General features: G+C 39.6%; 1 protein-coding gene and 1 non-coding gene across 2 annotated transcripts in view; both read right to left on the bottom strand.

The window, feature by feature from the left end:
- The window catches only part of ARL15 (ADP ribosylation factor like GTPase 15), a 455,769-nt gene that overhangs the window by 24,093 nt on the left and 405,419 nt on the right, over nucleotides 1-26,257 (bottom strand). The window lies entirely within an intron of this gene.
- Nucleotides 2,669-2,775, bottom strand: LOC117066207. Its single transcript, XR_004430194.1, has one exon. It is a non-coding gene; the product is annotated as a U6 spliceosomal RNA (small nuclear RNA).

Genomic DNA, 26,257 nt, shown 5'->3' on the forward strand with positions numbered 1-26,257 from the left:
TTAGACACATGCTCCGAACAATTAAGAAAATTATTTGAGCACAGAAAAAGGTATGGAAGAAGCCACATCAAACTGATAACACTGGATAATAACCTTGGGGATTAAGGAGGGAAAAGATGATTAACTTTTACATATCTTTATGTATCTCTGAATAATTGGACTTGAAAAAATAAGTGACTATAGTTTTTGTATTTTAAAAAAAACTAATAAAATAAAAACATACAGGCTGGGCACAGTGGCTCATGCCTGTAATCCCAGTACTTAGGAAGGCCTACTTGGGCGGATCACCTGAGGTCGGGAGTTTGAGACCAGCCTGATCAACATGGAGAAACCCCGTCTCTACTAAAAATACAAAATTAGCTGGGCATGGTGGTGCATGCCTATAATGCCAGCTACTTGAGAGGCTGAGGCAGGAGAATCGTTTGAACCTGGTAAGTGGAGGCTGCGATGAGCCAAAATCACGCCATTACACTACAGCCTGGGCAACAAGAGCAAAACTCCATCTCAAAAAAAAAAAAAAAAAAAAAGGTGAAATAAAATAAAAATATAAAAACATACACACGAACACATCAAAGAGCAGAAAGAGAATTAGAGAATTTAAGGAAATAAAAATACACTGTATTCAGAGACACATCCAAGAAGGTAATCTGGCTCACAGTAGAAGCCCCATAAACATGAGTTGTATGAATGTGAAGCACACAATAGCTGACAATATAAACATTCTCCTCATACAATAGTATCTACTTATGTAACACAGATAAATATAGTTGCTTTTTAACCATCATAGTTAAGAAATATGGATTTTTATCTTATCTAAGCACTTTGGGGATTTAAATTTTAAGTCAATAATAATTTATAAGAGTTTTTTTCTGGAAGGTGAGCAACCTTTCAGGCAGGCCAGAAGACCCTCAGGATTCTTAACTTTCACAATGAAAATCCAACAACTGCCCACAGGGCTGCAATGTTTATATGTGGATTTTCCATAATTAGTGGCACCAGCTCTTCAGGCCTGGACAGGAAATAAAATCTCCAACTCCCTGCTCTTTATCAGACCTCCTGGGAAAAGTAATCTTTAGAGAAGATCATTGAAAGGGCCAGATCATCCATCTTCCTCTTCCTCTACAGGATGTCTAATGCTATCCTTGAATGAAGCTCAAGTATGTCCTGCTGAAGGCTACCAAATCACTTTATGGCATTTTAATACTAGGGTCTCAACCTTACTTAATGCCACTTTAAGGAAAGGACACAAGAAATTCAAAACTAAGCTTACTATAACAATGTTGTGAATTACTCATCAGATCACTCAATGTCTTCTACAGAAAATGTCTTCTTAGAATTATGCTCGAACAGCTTTTATTTTCCCTGTGGAAAACACACTCTCCTTCTTTTCCATAATGAGAAATAATATGTCGCAGATCATGATTCCCCTGCCCTTTCATTTTTCAAAAACCCAGAGCAACAAATAGGAAACTCAATTGGAAAAGTGATTCCACTAATTGGAGTAGGGTTGAGCATTATTATAGTTGCCTTCTCTTTGTTCTGATCTTCTTGTATCTCAATATTTTATTTTTACTATTTTCATGTGAGTCACTTTAAATACTTTGTAGACAGAAGCAGTGGACTATACAGACAAAATAAAAATAAAGTAATATCTCCATCTGGAGCTGAACAATAACATTCAATTATCTCTTCCCTTGGCATAATTGCTTAACAGAATACACCAAGCTTCATTGAAAGTCACCAATCTCCAATCATTCTTACTATTTTGAGGGCTGCTTAATTTTACCATGGAGTATGGACTCCAGTTTTATCAGAATTGTCTTGGTATGAGAAGCTTCAACTTAAGTTCACTCATTTAAAAAACTTTAAGAATATCACAGTAAGAAAAAATTCTTCAGTAGGTCAAGTACCTTATAGCAAAATCCAAGGGACTGTTCAATTGTTTTATTATATAAAATGAATGATGCTTACAACGTCATTTTTTCAGAATCTTTCCTTCCTTCCTTCTTTCTTTCCTTTGTCCTTCTCTCCTTCTTTCCTTCTCTCCCTCATTCCTTCTCCCCATGACTGTGATATTTTCAGGTGATAGGATTTTAACTGGACTGTAGAGTTCTTACTATCTTATAGATCAGATGTTAGATGTCATCTGGCATTTTTTTAATTGTTTGTTTCTCCAAAGTACCTTTAACTTTTTTTTTTCAATAGGCTTTTGGGGAACAGGTGGTGTTTGGTTACATGAATAAGTTCTCTAGTGGTGATTTCTGAGATTTCGGTGCACCCATCACCTGAGCAGTGTACACTGTACCCAGTGTGTAGTCTTTTATCCCTTACCACCCACCATCCTTTCCCCCAAGTCCCCAAAGTCTAATATGTCACTCTTATGCTTCTGTGTTCTCATAGCTTGGCTCCCACATGAGTGAGAACATACGGTCATCTGGCATTTTTAATACCACATGATCAAATCCAACAACACTCTCCAAAATAATCTTTCAGGGTAGTGATGGTGGAATCTCAAAACAGTAAAGTTAAGGTATCTTTAGCCATAGGATTCTGGCCAAACTGTGAAATAAGTAAAATCTGCCTTTATTTCTTTTTCACCTTCCTTTCCAAGAATTCCTTCCAGCAATCTGAAGTCTCTATATACCTTACTATGTGTCAGACTTTTTTTTTTTTAATGGAATACTTTATGAATTTGCATGTCATCCTTCTACAGGAGCCACGCTAATCTCTGTATCATTTCAATTTTAGTATATGTGTTGCCAAAGTGAGCATCACACACTCTTTTAAGATTGAAAATATACATATTAACTCATGAATCCTCATGTCAGTCCATTGAGGAAAGTACTATTATTATTCCATTTTTCAAAGCTAGGACACCAAAGCTTAGACAGGTTAAAGAATATGTCCAACCTATGGAGGCAAGACACAATGGTGGTGGTCTGGTCTGAGAGCCTGTATACAGTAGAAACATGTGCTTGGTATCTAGTATGCTGCACACTGAGCTAACAACAAAAAAGCGGGTTTCAATGAAAAACACTGATTAATAACAGGAAGTGAAATCCAACAGTATGTAACTTTAGGTATTTATAGTAGGGTTGGGATGAGATTTGTTGCAATGCCTCCTGAAGTCCCTTAAAACTCAGTCCACATCAGCAGCCACTCCTTGAGAGTATTGCAAGTAGAACAAAGCATTTTAAACCACAGAATCCTTTCAATGTTTTTATATTTCTCCACTATAATCCTGCAGCACCCCTCCTCCAAAGGGCAGCACCGAATGAACGGACACATGACACATTGATACGATCAAGGTTGACTGGTGGCTTCCCACATATCATGTGGGGTCCCCAAGTGGCTAAAGATTGGTAGAGTATTGTGGAACCCTCAGCGATCTGGATTCAACTTAGACATTCATTCATTCAACAGATATTCAACAGGAACCTACTGTGTACCAGACACTCTTCTACAGACTAAAGATAGAGTGGTGAACAAAGCAGAATAAACCCAAACTTCTAGCTACTTATATTCTAGTGAAGAGAGACTAAATAAATGTGATAATGGCATAAAGTACTAGAAAGATGAAGCAGGAAGATGCATGGGAAGTCTACAATTCAAAACAGGGTGGTCAGGCCAGGCATGCTGGCTCGCGCCTGTAATCCCCGCACTTTTGGAGGCTGACGCAGGAAGGTCATTGGAGGCCGGACTTCAAGGCCAGACTAGGCAACAGTGAGACCCCGTCTCTACAAAAAAATTTTTTAAAAATTAGCCAGGCATGGTAGCATGCATCTGGAGTCTTAGCTACTTGGGAGGCGGAGGTGGGAGGATTGCTTGCGCCCAAGAAGGCAAGGTTGCAGTGAGCCATGGCTGCACCATTGCATTTCCCTATGGGCAACAGAGTGATATCCTGTCTCAACAAAACAAAACAAAGCAGGGTTGTCATCTCTCAATACTCACAGATCCTATCGCCTTAACTTTCTAGCCAAACCGAGTTCAATCACTCCTTGAACTCACTTTGCCCTTCCCAAATATGAGCTCTTTGTCCAAGACATTTCTTTTTCCTAGAAGGCCCTCTGTCCTGTGTCATGTGAGGGGTAGTTTAGTTAGTTAACTGGACTGAAGCCAAAACTACCTATGTTCCAATCCCTTCTTTATTACTTACTAACTGCTTGACTTTGGGTAAGTCCCTTAACTGCTCTCTAGGCCATAGTTTTCTAATTTGGAAAATGGGTATAATAATAATGACAAGAACAATAACACCTATATCACAAGGTTCATTGTGAGGCTCAATTGAATTAGAATATTAAAGTGCTCAGAATAGTACCTGGCACTTCTACTACCATGACCTCAACTAAATTTCTATCTGTGCTTAAGACCCAATTCAAATGCTACTTCTCAATCTCTAATCACAATAGCTGAAGGTGAGATTTTCCTTCTCTGAGATCCTGTAGTCCCTTGGTTTTATCACTCTAATGGCATTTAACCTGTATCATTGCAAGTATTCACACTATCTTGAAGTACAATTATATACATGTGAAGTATAATTATTATATGTGTATGTATATTTATAAACAGCCTCTTCCCTCCTGAAATTACAGCACCTGAGGGTTTAGAATGAACATAAACTTTTCTTCTTCTTCCTATCTCCTCTTCTCTTCTGTGAGTGTTTTAATCAGTTCATTATTTATATATGCCAGAGAGTGGATAGGAAAAGGAAAGGGAAATGAAATTAGCAAGTGCACGGGCCCACACACACACACACACACACACACACTTTATAGTTCTGTATTAGTTCATTACACTTAAATCTCCCAATTTTTTTGATCTCCTTCTCTGAGGAAAGCTTGGTGGTACAGCAGTCTATCCTCCAAAGATTCACAATCCAAATCGTGTAGAAAGCCTTAAGGAAAAAAAAAAATTCCTCTCACTTAAACAACTTAAGCCCCAACCCTACTTGAAACTATGCTTTAAAGTGCTTGCTGTCTCCCCAAATATACCATGTATTAATTTTCACACTTCAAGACTGCTACTTATCCACCCGATCCATTCTGGAACCTCCTTCCCTTCCCTTGTCACTTCTCTTGTTTGCTTTCCTCGCTCTCCCTTCCCTGAATAATTGACTGCTCCCTCAACCCAAGTGATACATAAACATTTGTCCATTCGTTTTCCCTCTTCCTTGCTAGAGTGCAAATTCTTTGGGATGAAGACAGACCTCAAGGCTCAGAGAGCTTTGCCCAAAGCAGACCCTCTCACTCATCTTGGCAAATCCTGCATCTGGAGCAAGGCCTGAAGTGGGGCAGATGCTCAGAGTGTTCAATGAATGGAACTGAATGAGCTGCTAATGAGAATAGACAAAGGAATTTCTTTTCTTTTCCTTCCTTTCTTCCTTCCTTCCTTCCTTCCTTCCTTCCTTCCCTCCCTCCCTCCCTCCCTCCCTTCCTCCCTCCCTCCCTCCTTCTTCTTCTTTTTCTTCCTTTTTTCTTTCTTTCTTTTTTTTTTTTTTTTTGAGATAAGAGTCTTGCTACTTCCCCCAGGTTGGATTGCAATGGTGCGATCTCAGCTCACTATAACCTCCACCTCCCCGGTTCAAGCAATTCTCCTGCCTCAGCCTCCCAAGTAGCTGGAATTACAGGCATATGCCAGCATACCCAGCTAATTTTTGTAGTTTTAGTAGAGACGGGGTTTCACCATGTTGGCCAGGCTGTTCTCGAACTCCTGACCTCAAGTGATCAACCCACCTTGGCCTCCCAAAATGCTGGGATTACAGGTGTGAGCCACTGGGTCCAGCCAGTCAGTCAAAGAAATTTCAGTCCCTTCTTCCCTCCCTTGTCCTTGCCTTCTGAGCAGAGATGCTGGGCACAGAGCTAACCAAACCAAACTACTGGAGGGAGGAGAGACACAAATACTTCCTAAAACAGGCTGGACAGGAGGATCTATAGTTTTTATTAATTCGGTTTGTTGGGGGCTTTATCACACACAAGGCACTGTGCTGTGAGAGAGAAAGACAAACAAGACCTGATACTGCCCTCAAAGTGAAGGGAAGAAATGTAAAATAAGCATCCCTGTCAAATTTACCCTTTTTCTTTAGAATGATGTTGATCCAAGACAAATAGTCTTAACCAGGGCAATATATATTTTAAATTTCATTGCAGTAAGAAAGAGAAACGACTTGATTTCAAGTCAGTTTTTGATTTGTCAGGTGAATTTAAGTGATTAACCTCTTGGTTCCCAATTTGGCTTCTATTCCAAGGTAGAAATTCTAAAACTTTTTTTTTTTGAGACAGGGTCTTGCTCTTTCACTCAGGCGGAATTGCAGTGGCATGGTCATGGCTCACTGCAGCCTCGACCTTCTGGCCTCAGGCAATCCTCTCATCTCAGTCTCCCGAGTAACTGGGACTGTAGGAGCACACTACTGCACCTGGCTTTTAAATTTATTTTTATTTTTTTCAGAGAGACTGTCTTGAATGACTGGGCTCAAGCGATCCTTCTGTCTCAGCCTTCCAAAGTGCTGAGATTACAGGAGTGAGGCACTGCACCTGACCTGAAATTATAAAACTTACTCATAAAATACCCAGAACAGATTTAATTCAGAGAATACCTTAATCTCAACGTGGCTGTGTCCAGGCGAAGTCAAAATGTAATACAAAAAAAAGAAGTAGAAAATTAGGTTCCAACATAGACACCAGGGCTTACTTGAGGATGGAGGGTGGGAGGAGGGTGAGGCTTGAAGTACCAATTGGGTATGATATTTACTACCTGGGTGACAAAATCATTTGTACACCAAAGCCCAGCGACACACAATTTACCTGCTGCGGGGAAAACAATCTGCACATGTAACCCCCTAAACCTAAAATAAAAGTTGGGGGAAAAGAAAGAAAGAAAGAAAATTAGGTTTCAGAACACAAAGTATTATTATTATTATTTGGAAAGTGCCTACTAAGACAGGGAGGGGCAGGCAACATGTTCTTCAAGGCATCACTACCAAGCCTGCCCAGCAAATACACAGCTAATCTAGAATATTCTGAGAGAAAGATAAGGGTACAGGGAATCTTATATGAAACAAGAAAAAGGCCAGATGATTGATACAGCCTCCAACATAATTTCCCCTACAGGCTATTAACAACACAAGAAGGCCCAAGGCATTACTCTGAGCAAATTAAGACCTGACAAGTCATGTAGGAAACTCTTTCAAACATCCCAACATTTGATGTTTTACCATTTCATTTTACTCTGCATATCAAAGAGATGGCTTGCCTCTAGCCTAGACCTCTGATATTCAGTAATCACTCTATTCACATTTACATGAAGGAAACCACTACAAAAGAAATACACAAAGCTTCAGTTTACTCTGGATTCAATATCCTACGGGAAGACAACAGTTTTCATTTCCTTTCCTTGCTGGAGAACAAAAGCATCAGATAGGAAAATCTGTCCTTTTGGAAAAGGACCAGCCATTTGTTCTCTGGAAGTCCCCTGAAAGTAAGCAGATAAGGGAAAGTGGATATCTGGACTTGCCTGAGAAAAGCCTTTTAGGTCCAATTGTAGCAACTTATTTGAGAGCTGCAACTCATTAAGTGTGTCTCTGATATCACTTCAGATATGAAGGTTAGTGAAACATACCAATAGATTGAATCATCAAAAAATTCTCCTAGGAATTTGAACACAGAAGATTTGATGGAGAATTACTCTATTGGCTCAAGCCTGGATGGGCCCCTAGTGGAGATAAGATACAGACACCTTTTCGACAAGGGTTTCATTCTTCAGAAATAGAAGCTCAAATTGAGAACATTCCCTCAATCCCTCCACATTATCATCACAGTTTATTAGGCATCTACATATACTCCGTAGGCACTAACTAAACACATAAAATCTAAAGTCTCTGCCTTCACAGAGCAGACAACTTAAGAAAACAACCCCACCTCCTGCTCCCATTCTGGGGACTACACATCAGAAAACAGATCTCTTTTTACAAATGCGACCAGTTTATTTCCTTAAATCCTTATTGATTCAGGAAACAGTGCTCTTCAAGTCTCTGGCTTGAGAAGAGCAGTTAAGATTAACCTTTTCTGATACTCAAGCTGCTGGATATCTTCTTTGCATTGCCTCTAGAAGGATTTAACATTGCTCTAATCCCTCATTTATCAAACTCCTTCACCAGAGGGGTGAAGGGGGCTCTTTTGCTCCCTAATTTATGAGTCTGCCAGGAATACCTTGGCAATCAAAACTGAAGCTGCATTCCTCAAAACGCTCGTGGTAAATAGACACAAGGCAGTATTGTGCTTACACATACTGCATATTCTGAGTTATCTATCTTACACTCAGGCTCAAAGAGGCTCTGAATTTCCCATTCTTAGAAACCATACGACCTATGCAATAAGAGCATATGGCCATGAGATAGCCGAGGCTTCAATCTGTACCACAGCCAAGAACACTAGATGCCCAAGCGTATAACTACTAATGAATTAAGAAATAATGCAGATAAGTTGTCGAGAGAAGGAAAATATAGAAAACCAATTTAGAAAAAGCAGATTTTATTTATTTATTTATTTAGACAGGGTCTCACTCTGTTGCCCAGGCTGGAGTGCAGTGATGTGATGATAATTCACTGCAAATTTGACATCCTGGGCTGAAGCAATACTCCTGTCTCAGCCTCCTGAGTAGCTGGGACAACAAATATGCACCACCATGCCTGGCTAATTTATTTATTCTTTTTTATTTTTTGTAGAGATGGGAGGGTCTCACTATGTTGCCTAAGCTGGTCATGCACTCCTGGGCTTATGTGATCCTTCCACCTTGGCCTCCCAAAGTGCTGGGATTACAGGTGTAAGTCACTGCTGCCAGCCGGAAATCAGACATTATAAAGGTATCTGGCAATTGGGTAATAATCTAAAAATATTTACATAAATGTGATAATGAGAGATGAGGGTGATTAGATTTGGGGGGACATGGAAAATAAAGCTTCTCAAACTCAGCAGAATTTCAACAATTATCCAACATTGACAGGCTTAAAAAACACAAATAGGGACTGCACACTAATAAATATGAAGCTCCTAAAATCTGGTTTTAAGGTAATGCCCTACAGACCATTGACAGTTAGCAAACGAAATGAAAGAGTCTGACAGTTAGCAAACGAAATAAAAGAGTCTGAGCATCTGGAAGAAAAAGAGATGACATTTTGAAATATATCCTGTAATTTGGTGAGGTTGACAGTAAACAAACAAACAAAAAAACTGCATTCTTTTTGAAGGTCCATTAAACTTGAAAAGTAACAACACAAATCTACAATCTAATTACACAATTAAAATTAGTACAAGGAGATATACAATTATTTTTTAACTTCTGGATTTCTACTGGACTTTTTGTTTCTTCCACTGGTTTTGTCTTTCACTGGGAAGGAAAAATTCAGTGGTTTATCTTATAAACACCAGGTGCAAGTGAACATTCACTGGGCAACTGTACAGGACATAATACACCCCTCATAACACCTCCCTATCCAGGCTTTTGTTATAGATCACTGCCAATCGCTGTGAAAACAGGAACCATATTGCAAAGATCAGTAGTCATACAGTTTTCCTTAACAAATTCAAATACTACATCGTAAGTCTAAGAGGTGTGTGCCAAAGGTGTTATCCAATATATTGAGTAGTAAATAGCAAAGCCCTCCCCATCAGATTTTCTCAACTTGGAAGGAATTAGGGAAGCCATTGAAATGAATGCAGAATGGTTTGCAGAACCGTAAATATTCATGGTAGAATCTACAAATGTAACACCAGCTACTCCTTGTAAAATTATCTGTGCTCCTGCCAAGGGAACTCACACTCCAGTGGAGTGCAGAGGAGTATAAATACATTTACCTTTCTTATGAAGACAAGAAAAAAGATCAACCTAGTGCTTTCTATAAACAATAATACGAGTGGGAAGAAAGTGATTGAGGGAAACAAAACAGGATGGGAAAGGGAAAAAAGGAAAGGTTTGAGTATGCCTGTGTGTGCACTTGGAATAAACAGCTCCGATTAAGGCGAAAGACCTGCAGCAGCTGCTGCCATGGTCTATTTCTATTGAATGGCAACAGGGAGGGAACAAGGGGTGGCAGACGGAGCTAACCTTTATTGAGCACCTACTATTCCATGCTGGGTCCTGGAATACCATGTGTTTGGATCAGCCCACTCGCTTCTTAAAGCAACCAGGGACATTGATGTTTGAGTTGTCGCTTTTGTTCCTTTTATCAGAGCTGTGCAACTTGAACTAGAAAGATCACTGTCCTGCCATTTTCTAATCATGTAATCTTCAACTGACGAGACAGTAAATGTCTTTAACTTTCTAATTTTTTTTTTTAAATAAGGGAATAACAGCTGTCTTTGAAGGGTTTGGGTATAGATTGGGCACAAATGTAGGTAAAGTATTTAGCACGGTGAATGCCCAGAGTAGGTGCTCAAAAATTGGTAGTTTTATGAATAAAATTTATAACTACTTAATAGAAAGCTGTAATTTGTGAATAACATTTTTTAAAAAATGAAAGTATCATGCTAAAGCCCTGAACAATCCTTCCTTCCCATAAGTACCTTCATAACTTTTGGGGCTCTATTTTACCCAAATTATTATTTTATTTTTGGTAGAGTAGCACAATTTTAGAAACTTTCCCCTCATATGTGTAGGGTTGGAAGGTAATTGAAGACATGATGAAAGGGTCTCACACTATGTTTTTCATTCTTGGTTTCAACTTGGTGTATATCTTTCTTGGTTGCCTTTCATAATATATGTTCTTGTCATTTTGTTAATAAATGGCTCTTCAACACAAAGTGAGTGCTTTTATGGGTTCTGGATAATTTGTACAGTCACTGAGCAACTGCCAAATGGTGAGCATTATTGTGGTTGCTGCCTGGTGCTTCTGGAATTTTTTTAAAAAAGTATCTGCCAGCAGGTGCGGTGGTTCATGCCTGCAATCACAGCACTTTGGGAAGGCTGAGGAGGGAGGATCCCTTGAGCCCAGGAGTTTGAGACCAGCCTGGGCAACATAGTGAGACTGTCTCTATTAAAAAAAAAAAAAAAAAAAAGGGAGCTGCCTACTTATGACATGCCAGGCACTGTGGTAAGTGCCTTAGATAACTGTGGCAGAAATTGCTAGTGCACAGCAATATCCGTGTCTTCCTCTTCTTCTAAGGCAAAAAGCTATACTACACTTCACAGCTTCTGCCAGGGTTGGCTGTGGCCAGGTGACTGACTCCTGGGAGTGGGGGCACAACTGATGTGCACAACCTCCAGGCCTGGCTCAAACTAAACTTTTGTGATGTCCCCTTTTTCTGTGCACAGTCCTTCTCTCCCTTTTCATAAGTGGTTGAATAAAGTGGCCCCAAGGACCTAGAGGAGAGCAGAACAAGATAGAAGACATCAGGGTCCTTGAATAACTACAAGGAGCAGAGTGCCCCCACTGATCATATTGGACTGTCAGGTGACTTACAGTGGCAAGCCATCGAGACTGTAGGCTTTATAGCAACTGTATTACTCTAATACAGAAACATTTTGCCACTTAATTCTCATTACAGCTCTGTCAGGTAACGTATTATCACCTGTATTTAACTCATATAGGAACAGAGGCTCAGAAAGGTAAGTCACTTGTTCAAGAGCAAGCAGCTAACAGGTGAAGAAACTGACACTCTGCCCTTGCTCAGTGAAACTTCAGGACCCATGCTCTTACTGATGGTAGTCTACTGTCCCCCTAGTAGCTACTGTAACTATGGAAGTACAAAAACCTATGTGATGGACATTTCCCCTTTTAACCTTGAACTTACGTTTCAGTAATAGAAACATTTTATTTTCCCATTAATTATAATGGAGAGTAGCAAAAATTAACAAGAACTAATTTTTGTAGATGATTTCACTCAGTGAGTGACAGAATAATGTGTATAAAATACTAAAAGCACAAGGCAGGTGGATCACTTGAGGTCAGGAGTTCAAGACCAGCCTGGCCAACATGGCGAAAGCAGTCTCTACTAAAAACACAAAAATTAGCTGGGCGTGGTGGAGGGTGCCAGTAGTCCCAGCTATTTGGAAGGCTGAGGTGGGAGGATTGCTTGAACTAAGGAGGCAGAGATTGCAGTGAACTGAGATTGCGCCATTGCACTCCAGCCTGGGCAACCAAGAGAGACCCTGTCTCAAAACAAAACAAAACAAAAAATCATTAAAAGGAGACTGCTAGACTGCTCTGACTAAAGCAAGGCTGGGGTTGCCAGGAATGAGCAGTTTGACAATCACTACGTGCCATCACATCGCTTCTCAACCCTGAGCTATTCAGATTTCTTTTGTTTTTAAAACAAAAAAATGTCTAATTCAGTTCTAGAATTCAGTTTTGCAGACATACCAGAGCTATGCACCGAAAGTTAATGTACATCTTGAAAGCAATATGTACCTTAGCGACAAGGTAAATCCATCAATATCTGCTTATCAAACTACTTCCTGTTTTACTTAACTTGTAGAGTAGCACCATGTGTTCTGTCAGTTAATTATTGACCCTCAGCTGGCAGCCACTTGGTAATGAAAAGACTGTCTTCTGGTATGCCTTAGTTTGTGTTTCTGGTATGGCCATCTCAGCTTCCATTCTCTCCTTTAAGTCTGAAGTCTATATTCAGCTCTGTTTAGTTCAATTAACATTCACTGTTCCCTAGCCTGTGTTTAGTAATGAGGACACAAACAAGGTTCAGGCCTGGTCTCTGCCCTAGGACCAGGAGAACAATCCAATAGTTCACCACAAAAAGATCACTGTTCCAGTTCAAATAGTCCTTGCATGTCTTCTTATTTTTTAAATGACAATGACTATATTAGCTTTGAGGCATCATTCTTGAATGTCCACTAACTTTCTGTGTAGATAATGTTTAGTACAAGGGGAACATTTAAGATATTAAAGATGGGGTATGTCATGGACACTAACCAACCAGAATGAATGTTGGTGGCAGTGCTGTAGCGCAGTTCTAGAGGCTCTCTACCAAGCCAGGAGTTACTGCTTTGGTTGTGGAATTGTGGAGCAGCCCAAGAGGTCCCAGAGGGGAGGAAACAGGTGGCATTCAAATGGATGGGCTAGTATGTCAATATCTTAACAAGCAGTACATTTGTAGTGATGCACATTGATGGAACATTGCTTGACTTGTGAACACCAACTCCATAGGAAAAGGACAGCCACTTTTCCATCTCTGCTGACAACTGAGCTGTGTAGATCCTGAACCAGAAACACAAGAGGAAAACAATCTGAAAACTGTCTATTCCCTTGAACACTTTCACTTCCCTTTATGAGCATTTCAAGTAGAGCAACACTCCATAAATGCTGCTGACTGACTGATTGACATTTATTGAATAACCAGTGTATACAGAATATGTTCTGAGAAACTTATACAGAAAATACCAGTGACCTATACATACTCTCATTTATTTTGATGATTTTTAAAAAGTGGCCTTTTTGAGGTGAGTCTATATACCCTAAAGAAGTCTTCTCAAGACACAGGGAACTTCAAATTCAGGGCAAGCAAGTTTTGGAAAGTGACTGCCCCTTCATCATTCGGGCTCCGGTCTTCGACGGCTGCCACTGGTAACGGTCAGCCAGGATGGAACTCCTGAAACTCAAAACAAATAATCACCTCCCACACCTGAAACAAGGTCCTTTTGCCTCTCCAACTTGAAACACAAGTTTGTATTCGTGGTCTGATTTTTGAAGACCATAAAACTTTACATCTGCATAAAATATGATGCAGCTGCTTCTGAGGGGCAGGCTGTTCCCTGTCCCCACCCCATTGTCCCCTTCTTGGTGAAAGGCTACTTGGTAAAATGATCTTTGAGTACTAGAGGTGAATTATACCTCCTGTACAATTGCTGGATGTTGTCGGATGCACAAATATAATAGGTTGTCAAGTGCACAAAGCTTTCTCAAATAAGCATGATTTACCTAAAGGCATCTCCTTTACTAGTAACCTAAACTGATTCTTTTCAACCTAAATGAAATTCTTTCAGTTCTGGTATATTCTTGAGCATGTCAAAATAAAAATCTCATAATATGTAAAAAACTTATCAAGTTTTATTTTTAAGCAATGTATTTTTAAAAATCTGATTATTTTTCAGACCAGGTAAACACCGTAAAGTTAAAAGACTTATAACAACTTGTAATTAAAGCTTAAGATCTGATCTGAAAAACCACTGAAGGAAAATTTTCAATTAGAAAGCAGAACGTTGAAGATAAATGAGACATGACTATAAGTTCTCTTCCTGGCGTTAGACTATGAGTTAGACTATGACTTTCAGGAAAAGGAGGTAATAAAAGTGTCGGGAGAAAGGTATTTGTCTCACATTGTGTCAGATTTCCGAAGGCCCATGAGCACCTTGAGAAGTAACAGCTGGGAGGAGCAGACTGAGAGCTTTAGCAGCTTTTGGAAAGTTGCCATTATGTCTCCTTAGCTTTCTTAAAAAGCATTCATTTGGTGTTGTCTTTTACTTTTATTAGTTTAACAAATTTTAGCAGATTGTCACACAAGCCACATTATGGGAGATATTCCCAATTTTGTTGATTACTTTTCAAGCCTTTCTTAGTGCTACTTTAATTATTCTAAACAGCACTTGAAAACTGTTTAGATAAATTGAAAATAAGATTCATTCCAAAGAACTGATATGGAAAAGATCTTAGAGTCAGAATTTTTGAGCCAGAAGGGCTCAGAAATCATCTAGTTCAACCTCTCATTTCACAGTAAGGAGACTGAAAATGACTAAAGCCAAAGTTGGCTAGGAGGGTTGAGGGCATGAACCTAGACTCCTAACATTTAGTCCAATTTTCTTTCTACTCAGTGCCAGTTCCACACTGTTTTTCATTTTTCATTCTCACTCAAAGGCTGCTCACCGGAACTCCCCCTGTCCCTCCTCCCAACTCTGGGCAGCAACCAAACTGTCTTTGGCCTAACAAGGGTGTACAGGGACTTTGATTCTCTCCCAAGAAGGAGGTATATGCATTCATTTGGCTCTCTCCTTTTTATAGCTCCTGCTCTTTCTTTCAATTCTTATCAAATACAATGTAATTTGGGAGCCCCCAATACCTCAATCAGTATTTATAAATTTACAGAGAAGGGAAGGAATTACATTGAAATTAGAAAACTGTTAAGTTAGACATATTAGACACAATAAAGAATTCAACTCCTTCAAAAAGTGCTTATAAGCATCTTTTAGCATTTTCACAGAAGTCTCCTACTGCCTTTAATAAAATCTGTTTCCTCCCAAGCTTCAGTTTTCTTTTCTTTTCTTTTTTTTTTTTTTTGAGACGGAGTCTTGCTCTGTCGCCCGGTCTGGAGTGCAGTGGCCGGATCTCAGCTCACTGCAAGCTCCGCCTCCCGGGTTCACGCCATTCTCCTGCCTCAGCCTCCCGAGTAGCTGGGACCACAGGCGCCCACCACCTCGCCCGGCTAGTTTTTTGTATTTTTAGTAGAGACGGGGTTTCACCGTGTTAGCCGGGATGGTCTCGATCTCCTGACCGCGTGATCCGCCCGTCTCGGCCTCCCAAAGTGCTGGGATTACAGGCTTGAGCCACCGCGCCCGGCCCAAGCTTCAGTTTTCAAGACAAAACTAAAATTCTTTATTTGTCCTATATTGCAGATACTTCAACTTTTTTCTTGAATTTTTATTTGTTTGTTCTTGTGCTACTTCCTAACTTGGGACATCTAAAAACCTACAGTTTCATAATTCTATTTTTATTTTATATATATATATATATATACTTTTTTTGAGATGGGGTCTCGCTGTGTCACCGACGCTGGAGTGCAGTGGTGCAATCATGGCTCACTGCAGCCTCAATGTCCAAGCTCAGCTGATCTTCCCACCTTAGCCTCCCATGTAGCTGGGACCACAGCTGCATGCCACCATGCCTGGCTACTTTTTTTATTATTTATAGAGATGGGGTCTTGCTGTGTTGCTTAAGCTGGTCCTGAACTCCTGGACTCAACTGCCTTGGTGTCCCAAAGTGCTGGGATCATAGGCGTGAGCCACTGTACCTAGCCTTTCATACATTAAGTGAGGTCTGGGGCAGGGTACAATGGCTCATACCTGTAATCTCAGTGCTTTGGGAGGCCAAGGCGGGAGGATTGCTTGAGGTCAGGAGTTTGAGCTGCCTGGGCAATATAGCAAGACACTCATCTATACTATACAAACACACACACACACACAGACACACACAGACACACACACATATATTTTTTTACTGGGCATGGTGGCATGTGCCTGTAGTCTTAGCTACTCTGGAGGCTGAGGCATGAAGATTGCTGAAGCCGAGGAATTCAAGGTTGCAGTGAGCTCTGATCATACCACTGCACTCCAGTCTGGGTGACAGAGAAAAACCTTGTCTTTAAAAAAACAAAAATAAAAGCAAAAAAACCTTTGTTTTTAAGCAGTGAAATCTGTTTTTCAAATGATATCTTACAAAGAACTTAAATATGTGTTGTAAATATAGGAGGAATTCTCTGACTGAAACAAGGGTTAGGGTCTACCAATTATATATTGTTATGAACCTCTATGTCCTTAGTCTCTTTTCTTTTCCTTTCCTTTCCTTTTCTTTTCTTTTCTTTTCTTTTCCTTTCCTTTCCTTTTCTTTTCTTTTCTTTTCTTTCCTTCCTTCCTTCCTTCCTTCCTTTTTCTCTTTCTTTCTTTCTTTCGTTCTCTTTCTTCTTTCTTTCTTTCCCCTTTTCCTTTCCTTTCCCTGCCTTCCTTCCTTTCTTCCTTCCTTCCCTCCCTCCCTCCCTCCCTTCCTTCCTTCTTTCTTTTTTGCTAACTATACACTGAAATAAAGAAAGACATTTTAAAAACATCTAAAGAAGATACATCATCACAAGCCAAGTATCTTATTGTATCAGGCAAACAAAAACCACTCCAGTTATTCCAAGCTAAGGAATGTAATACAGAAAACTGGTTACATAGGTGATAGAAGTACTAAGAGTCTCAACCAAGATAATAAAGCCATCCAGAGATTGCAGGAAGCCACTAATGCCCACAGGGCTGCAGGAATGTGGGGAGGAGGTGTCTTTACTAGATCATAGAAGTCAGGGCCCTCTGGTGAGACCTGGGACCATGCCACAGGGACTTTGGTTCTTTCCCAAGGAGGAGGCATAGGCATTCATTTGGCTCTTTCCTTTTGATAGCTCCTGCTCTTTTTTTCAGTTCTTATCAAATACAATGTAATTTGGGAGCCCCAAATACCTCAATCAATATTTATAAATTTACAGAAAAGGGAAGGAATTACATTCAAATGAGAAATGCCCAGTGGAATCTGGGACCATGGAAGAAAGGGCTGTCTAGTGGGAAGACGAAACCACGGAGGACATGCAGCCACAGTGGGAAAAAGTCCCCCACCCCAGCCACTTCATCCAAAGCACAGACAGGTAACAATATCTCTCATTTCTCCCATACTTGTCCTTCTTCCCCTCAAAATTCTGTCTGTGCCTCCCTGGCCAGAGCAAATCAGAAGCACAATGGTCAGGGAGCCTGGGCAATGCAGTTGATAGGAGAAGGGAAAGGAATTGACATGATAGCAAATTGACAGTGATTGGCTTCCCCTTCTTCAAACTGTTCTACACCAATCAAAAAAACCATTCAGCTGAAACCGATATCCAATCTTACAGAAATCCTTCTGCCAACCAGCTTCATGAGAATGATTCTCTGCCATCCATGCTCTTCTTTCCCTCTACTTTGGTTCACTAGAGGATACTATTCTGTATGGACCTATGGAATAGGTTTCCAAAGGAAGTTATTCAATGGGCCAGGAAAACCCCCCACAAAATTCAGCAGAACAAGAATACAACATGCCTCAAGGTAAAGACCTCTCATGTTGAACTATTTGGTTATACCTTCAGTCACCAAGACCTTTTTGTTAAAAAATAAAGTCCAAAAGCCTCTCCAGCCCCAATATCTTCCTCCATTTTAATTTTACTTTTATTGTGGTAAAATATATATAACATAAAATTGACCATTTCAACTATTTTGTAGATGTAAAATTCAGTGGCATTAAGTACACTCACATTGTTGTGCAACCATTTCCACTCTGCATTTAACTGTTAATTTTCTAACTTGCAGTAAGGGTGTGAATAGGAACTCAACACAGCAAAGATGGACAGAATTCCTCAAATTTCTAAATCCTTCTCTTTTGATAATTTCATCAGCTTCATGTTTCTAAAGAATGGAGCCTTGACATTACCGATATTGCATGTCTGTCCATCTCACTCCTGCCCAGCTCTGTGCCTTGCCAAGTCACAAATGAGGATGGACAGATACACACACACACACACACACACACATATGTACGTATGTGCACTGCCCTTACTTTTTCACCCTTCAGCTAAAAACTCTCTTTCCTAAGTGGTTATTCATTTGGCTCTGTTATTTCCTGCTTAAGCACCTGCCCTGGGTCCCAATTCACCTCGTCTACAATCACCTCTTGAAGCCTTTGGAATAAAGTTTCCCTAGGTCTGCATCAAATTTCCTTCCCTAATTTTTGGCACCGTCCATATCAACTCCGTGCAGCCCTGTAAGTACTGATCACACACTTACTATGTATGTGTCTAGGACCATGTTCTGTTTTCTGAAAAATGGTATGGACAAGGAGCTTAGGGTCTTGGTAGCTGTGTTTGGGACTTCAAAAATAACATAAAAAATTGAGGATGAAGGATCAAGTATAGTGAGGTGAAAACTGAGCATCACTGAATCAAAAATGTATTATTTGAACGAGGGTTGCAGCAACTCAAGGCAGTCTGTAGGGAAGTGGTCTCTGAACTCCCAACAGGCTGGGTTCAAAGTCTGACTTTGTCCTTTACTAACTCTGTGACCCTCGATGTTCCTTTCCCTTAACCACCCTGAGCTTCATCTTCTCCATCTGTAAAATGGTGCTAATAATAACATGTATCTTTAAGGCTATTGTGTGGACTAGGTGAGAGGTAAGGAATTTATTTAGCTCAGTGCCTGGCAGGTAGGAGGCACTGCATAAATGTCAGTGAATATTATTGACTTCCACCCTCATTCTCAGCACAGAGCCAGACTGATGGTAACTAACATTACTGGAGTCTTCATGGAGGAGACAGGATTTGAGATTGACTTTTGATTAGAGTTCAGATTTGGATAGCTGACTTTGAATGCCAGAAAAGATTCCTGGAGAAGGGTATGATTTATGGTTGCGTAGGTAGTTTAGATATTAAATCAGGGCAGTATTTTAGGATTAGCACTTGGATTAATTTTTTTTTTTTTAACTGCAAAGTAAATGTAGGTATTTTGGTAGAAAATCAGTGTCTGTCACTGTTCTAGCCATGATCTTTCTAAAAGGATCCTTCAGCTCCTTAGATCTTTCTTTATACTTCCAATTCTCCAACCTTGCTATGAAGTGTAGATAAAGGATTAAAATTCAGCAGATTGCTTCAGGTTAAAGAGAGGAAGAGGCTTTGCCAAATACTCTTTGTAAGTGTGAGGCACAAATTGAGACTCCATTCTGAGGACTTTTACAAACAAATAGAGCCAGGTACCCAAATTCTACTAATTATATTGATATTCATTTGTAATCATTCCCCCTCCCCTAATGTCCATTCATATTAATCCCCTCGCCCTCAAGTATATGGACGTATTTATGGGATAAACTTGAAAAAAATTTAACAAGGACATTGTTATTCCAGGAAGTGGCTGTCGGGTGATTGGTTCAAGAATATTATACAATGCTCAGCAGAGCTCCCACAGAGCTTCTGTGCTGTCTCTTCTCTCACTTCCAGGTGTTTATACCACATAAAACTCACTGCATTAACCAATGCCGATTCCACATTCAGCATGAAATGATTTCCTACTGTGAAAATGGTGTCATCCAAACATCCACAATAGCTTGGAGGTCTGCTTTAAGACTAAATGAATTTGCCAGTTTGTATAGGGCCCACGTATTTATACTTTAGCAAAAGCACTATAATCTTGTTTCTGAAATTTGTTCTTTTCTTCTAAAACAGAAACACAGAGAACTAAAGAAAGATAATCCTTAAAGTTTTTACAAAGTTAGAGGGAAATGATTCCATTAGTTTCACTTACCAAAGCCATCTAACTCTTTGTTTAGATAAGCATTCCAGATAGAAAATAAGTTCCAAAAAAAAAAAAGAATACATAAAAGCATGCAGATTGGTTAGATAGAAGGGAAAAGGGACAGAGGGAGGAAATGAGGGTAAATATTATTTTTCCCTCAATGGGAGTATTTTAAAGCTAAATGCCCTGCCCTGAAAAGTCAAGAGTTATGTAAAGTATTGGTGGTTATAGTTACTTGAGAAAAGTACAACCTGAATATGCATTTCTCTTATGGGTCAAACAGAAGTCACGATAACTGTGTATCCTTTACACTACTCCAAGATTGTTATTTAAAGATGAGCATAGTGAAAACTTTAATAATACCCTGTGATTTGTCCACTACCCATGTATGCTAGCAAATAATGATTATAAATATTTTTGCCAATGAACTGAATCAGAAATAGGTAACAATTTTAAAAGCAGCTTTTCTGCTATTGTGCAAGATTAATGCCCTTCTATTACATTTAGTTCCAAAAAGATAATTCTCTTATCTGACGGCATTATAAAAGCAAAGTATTTCATGCATGGCAGTGTTGAGGAACTTGGTCATGGGGGACAGGGTGAAAGGTCCAGTGGACTACCATAAATGTGTGGTTCACACCATCAGGGTAGATATACCTGCTAATCTAGCTCCTCAAAGTTCCCCCTACAAGGCAACGGTGTAGCAGAATGCAAATGGGAAATAAAGGTACAGGAAAGCTTGGACTCTTCTATTGCAGAAAAGGAAAGAAAGCCAAGGATGGGAGTTTAGTGTGGGCACACTTGCTGCTAACCTGAAGTGCTCTCTTTACTTATGCTCTGTTCTTAGGAGGGGCTGATCATTTATTAAAGGTTCTTTTTATATTAAACACTAATAAGAAGCCAAATAATTTATAGGGAGTTTCATATTAAGGCTCAATGATATTAAATACCCGGAGAGCCTCGCATAAACAAAGATGGATTACCAGCAATGCTCAAAGTAAAATTTTTATACGATAATAAACAATAAAACATTTTCATAATAAATCTAAAAATCACATACACACACAAGTTGCTTCTTCCCATCCAGTATATACTGTGATTGGTTACCAGGGAGGGGAAGTAAAGAGGCAGACACACCTTTTATTATTTTATCTCTTCAATGTTACCTAAAGACCTCCATCTTAACCAAGCAGCCTATGGCTTCTCCTCCTGTTACTAAAAACCTGCCAACATTTCTTGGTCACCTGAGAGTGTATCATCAGGGAAGCTTGAATTTGGTCTCACCAAACAGTCTGAGAACGAAAGGGTCACTTGAAAGAGATGAAATTTCCCATCCATAGATAAACCTTTCTGCATATAATGTAACTTTCAATAAGCCTGATGAATACTCTGTAAAAATAGATATCACTTCTCCTAGATGTAAGAGAGATATTTATTAGAAAGGGGCAGAGGTATTGTTTTGGGATTAGAGATCATTTCAAAGCGAAGTCAGTACAGAACACACTCTAGGTTGCCTAACGCTCCAGGGGAAATATTTTCAGAGGTCGATTAATGCACATGCTGACTAGAGAGGACATTCCTATGAACAGGAAGCTAAGGAAGAAACCACTGTTTCCTCTACATTATCCAGCATCAGATCTCTGGACACTGTTAATTCAAGTGGTTTCCCTAGAAAAAAGATGCAGATTAGTAGAGGGAATTAAGCTGTATATATACCAATTTAATTTCATGAAATCAGTTTGAAATAGAAGTAGTTTAGCTAACTGGAAAGACTGTTACAGATTCTCTGAGGAATTCTGGGCACTAGATTCACCTTCCATGATTTTATTTATTTTTTATCTATAAAGGATTCCTAAGAATACATGATAATGTTCTTAACAATTGAGTCAAGGGAAAGGTTAAATTAATGCCTTCATCCATCATAAATGGTGGTTATAAATAATCTCAGAATTAAATCCTTATCAACACAAATGTATAAAGTCAGCTTTATTTGGTCTACAAAGAGGAAGAAAAGAGTAACGATAGCTATATAGTCTTCATGTATGCTGTTAGCAAACAGCATATATATTATTATGAAAAAATGTAGGGAAAAAAATCTCCTCAATTTCATCTTTCCTCCAACCAGGGTTGCTGCTCCTAGCCCAATAGGCCACATGCTGCATGACACAGGGGGCTATTTATACCAATTATTGTCTAAATGATGTTCTTACCACTTAGAAAAGATGTACATAGGACACAAACAGTTTGTTACCATTTAAAGCAAATTACTGCCATTTTATTTTCCTGAAAGATTTAAGGAAAAATTAAGTAATTTAATCCCATCAAGGTAGGTGGTGTGCCTGATGCGGTCCCTTACAAATCATTAGAAAGCTTGCTTTTCTTTGTTACTATCACATTTAAGCTTCAAGAATAGTCTGTGTTAGGCAGGCATGACCAAATTGTTATCTTCCTCCTAAAGGAAGCCACAGAAGTCAACACCTTTATCAGCGCCAATCCTACCTCTTTCATCTTTGGTACCTTCACTTTCTTTCACCATTTACCATAGGAATAATATAAAAAATTATGTACCTTTTCCCACATAGTACATTGCTACTTTCTCAACAGCATAAATACCCAACTAAAACCAAACGAAATGAGAATAAGTAGGGGTCAGACATTTCATTTCTTCTTATGTTAGCCCACAAGCCTCTCTTTGTCTCAACTCCAGTAAGTAGGTTTTGTTTGTGTTTGCTTTTTTCAATAACGGTCTTTCAAGTAAGCCTGTAGGCTAGAGGTTTGGGCTTGGGACCTATATATCATCTGTATTCCCTGCCCATCCGGCACAGTAGTTATTTAATTCAAAAAATACTTGAGGATAGGCCAGGTCTACCCTAAATCAGTTACTGGCCTTAGGCTGCCACTCACATTTATGATTATTTTAAATAATGCACAGTTTCTAGAAATTAGTTCACACCTTGCTGGGTCTGAAAATTTAGTATTGTAAAACTGGCAATTTGTATTAACTTGATAAACTAAGAAGGGACAGCCTCAGTGCCCACATATTGCTATATTACAGAAAAATCATAGCCACGAGTGTTTTCAAACAAATTTAAACCTTATAAGGAAGGGAACTTCCGCTTATTAAGAGAGAATCAGGATAAAGGATGCAGAAAACATATGCTTTTGGGGAAGGTGAGAGAAGGCAGTAGAAAACTAAACTTAAAAAGTTTTGGGTACAAATTCCCCCCAGGGAGTGTAAACCAAACGGAACTGAGCAACGCCCACCAGCCCCTAGCCCTGCCAACAGCTCCCCCTTCATAGGAGAGCCTTGCCAGTAGTTTTTTACCTCTGGCACAAAGACCAGTTACAAAATGGACCTACTATTCCCAATCCCAGGCTTTCTAAATGACAAATAAGCAAGGAAGAAAAAAACCTTCTAAGCGGATCACCATCTGGGTTGAGGAATGAATTTACGCCAATGAAGTGGTACTATGAAATTATAAACATTCTGGAAGACTCCGTGCCTTGATCAAGAGTACTGGGTGAAAGCCAAATTTGGAAACAGAAAGCAGGATAAAGCCAATGTTTGCGGTCTTTATCATTCACTGCTATATTGGTTATAGGTAACACTGGACACAGTGTCAGTGTGAAGTTAATGAAGCCTCTGAGATCTGAGCATGTGGCTGGCATTAGCAAAGCAGGCCACAGGGAACAGAGATTTGCAAATAGAGGTTAAATGTGAGATCCTCAAAGATGAAGGAGCTCAAGGAATTGCAGGGGAAAATGTAGAAGAGCTGGGGCAAAGGACAATTAAAGCCCCAATAATCTCCTTTCTCGTAATCCCCGTCATCTCTCAAATGTCTCCAAATTTACTGGGTGCAATAGGGCTTATTTGAAAGAAATCATATAAGCATGAAAATATAAGACCATAGTTATCACAGAGTCAACACTTTAGTTTATAACAATAATAAAATGAAAAGCTTTTATTTAGAATAGGACAAAGCATCTCTGCAGTTCTCTTTTGACATTATTTCTTGGGACAAACCTTAGAGCCTCCCCACAAAACAACAACCCTACCCAACTGTGCTTCATGCTCTCCAAGAATCTTCCAAGGTCAGGGCAAGGAGGTATAGGTAGAATTACTCTCTAAGAGAAGAATTAATCAAATCTCGAAGGAAAAAAGACACAGGACACAGGGAAGGTATAGTTTGAATAGCGTTCTTTCACAGATCTCAACCACCGGAGAAAGGTTTTCTATTATCAGTAAAGATGGAGGGCTGGGAGCGGTGGCTCACGTCTGTAATCCCAGAGCTTTGGGAGGCCAAGGTGGGCAGATCACAAGGTCAGAAGATCGAGACCACCCTGTGTAACACAGTGAAACCCTGTCTTTATTAAAACAAAACAAAACAAACAAACAAACAAACAAAAACCCCAAAACAAAAATTAGCTGGATATGGTGGCGTGTGCCTGTGATCTCAGCTACTAGGGAGGCTGAGGCAGGAGAATCGCTTGAACCCAGGAGGTGGAGGTTGCAGTGAGCTGAGATTGTGTCACTGCACTCCAGCCTGGCAACAAAGCTAGACTCTGTCACAAAAAAAAAAAAAAAAAAAAAAAAAAATAGGCCGGGCGCGGTGGCTCAAGCCTGTAATCCCAGCACTTTGGGAGGCCGAGACGGGTGGATCACGAGGTCAGGAGATCGAGACCATCCTGGCTAACATGGTCAAACCCCGTCTCTACTAAAAAATACAAAAAACTAGCCGGGCGAGGTGGCGGGCGCCTGCAGTCCTAGCTACTTGGGAGGCTGAGGCAGGAGAATGGCTTAAACCCGGGAGGCGGAGCTTGCAGTGAGCTGAGATCCGGCCACTGCACTCCAGCCTGGGCAACAGAGCGAGACTCCGTCTCAACAATAAATAAATAAATAAATAATAAAAATAAAAATAAATAAAAAAAGATGAAGAAAAAGGCCAGGCGCTCTGGCTCACGACTGTAATCCCAGCACTTTGGGAGGCTGAGGTGGGCGGATCTCACAAGGTCAGGAGATCGATCGAGACCATCCTGGCTAACACGGTGAAACCCCGTCTCTACTAAAAATACAAAAAATAAGCCAGGGTGGCGGGTGCCTGTAGTCCCAGGAGGCTGAAGCAGGAGCATGGTATGAACCTGGAAGATGGAGCTTTCAGTGAGCCAAGATTGTGTCACTGCACTCCAGCCTGGGTAACGGTGTGAGACTCTGTCTCCAAAAAAAAAAAAAAAAAAAAAAAGATGCAGAAAAAGCATTCAGACACATCAGAATGAACACTCAAAAAGCTTATCTTCAATATTCATTAAGTTTAAGGATTTCTCCTAATGAGAATCTATGCTTTCTTCTAAGTTGCTTAGTTCAGTTTTAGAAGATGACAGCTGATATAACATATTTTCACAATGACACCTGCAGGTTATTTGCAAAATCTGGCTTAAATAGCAATGACCAAGGGCTGAATCCAGATTTTCAAGATTCTCAAGGTTATGTAAATGACTGCTGTGTGGGCAGAATCCCTTAAACTCTAACTCAAAATCAGTCACTATTGGTAAAATAATTTTTCTTTTACTCTAACAATTTTCATAAAAAGGATACCATTAGATTTCACCTGGGGTTCTGTTGAAATATTGACATTATTATAGCTATTTTAAAAAGACTTTTTGATAGATGTTTATAGAAATGTTTCCTATGCTCAGTACATGCATACAGCTGGTCTATGAAATATTCCCTATGGAGTGTTAACCCTTTATAAAATCTTTAATTATTTGTTACAACAGAATATAATGAGATAAACTGCGTTTATATTCCTGCTGTACTTGGAGGTAGACATATCCACAGACTCTGTAAAGATAAATGCAGAATTCCCGGATGCTGGGAAAGCTGCCATTTAGCTCAAGGCTTCCTTACTGTCATTTCATGAGAAATCTTAAGTATGTAACCACATATCAACTTAAAAGCATAATTTTTATTGTTTAACTGAAATTCTAGGGAGGACAGCATATAAATTGAGAAAAAAAAATAGAAACCTGGCTACGCAGAGCTCTTAAATAAACTTGACAGCTGCCCAAAGACAGGAGATTTAAATAAATGTACATTAAACTCTTACCACTAGACACATACATCTTTTCCCTATAGTGTGTAGGAAGACCAGTTGCAATAGAAGGAGGCCTTGAAGGATGTTATTACCCATTCTCCATCTATTAATAGAAT

This window comes from Trachypithecus francoisi, unplaced genomic scaffold (assembly GCF_009764315.1).
Source record: "Trachypithecus francoisi isolate TF-2019V2 unplaced genomic scaffold, Tfra_2.0 Lachesis_group2, whole genome shotgun sequence".
Lineage (NCBI taxonomy): Eukaryota > Metazoa > Chordata > Mammalia > Primates > Cercopithecidae > Trachypithecus > Trachypithecus francoisi.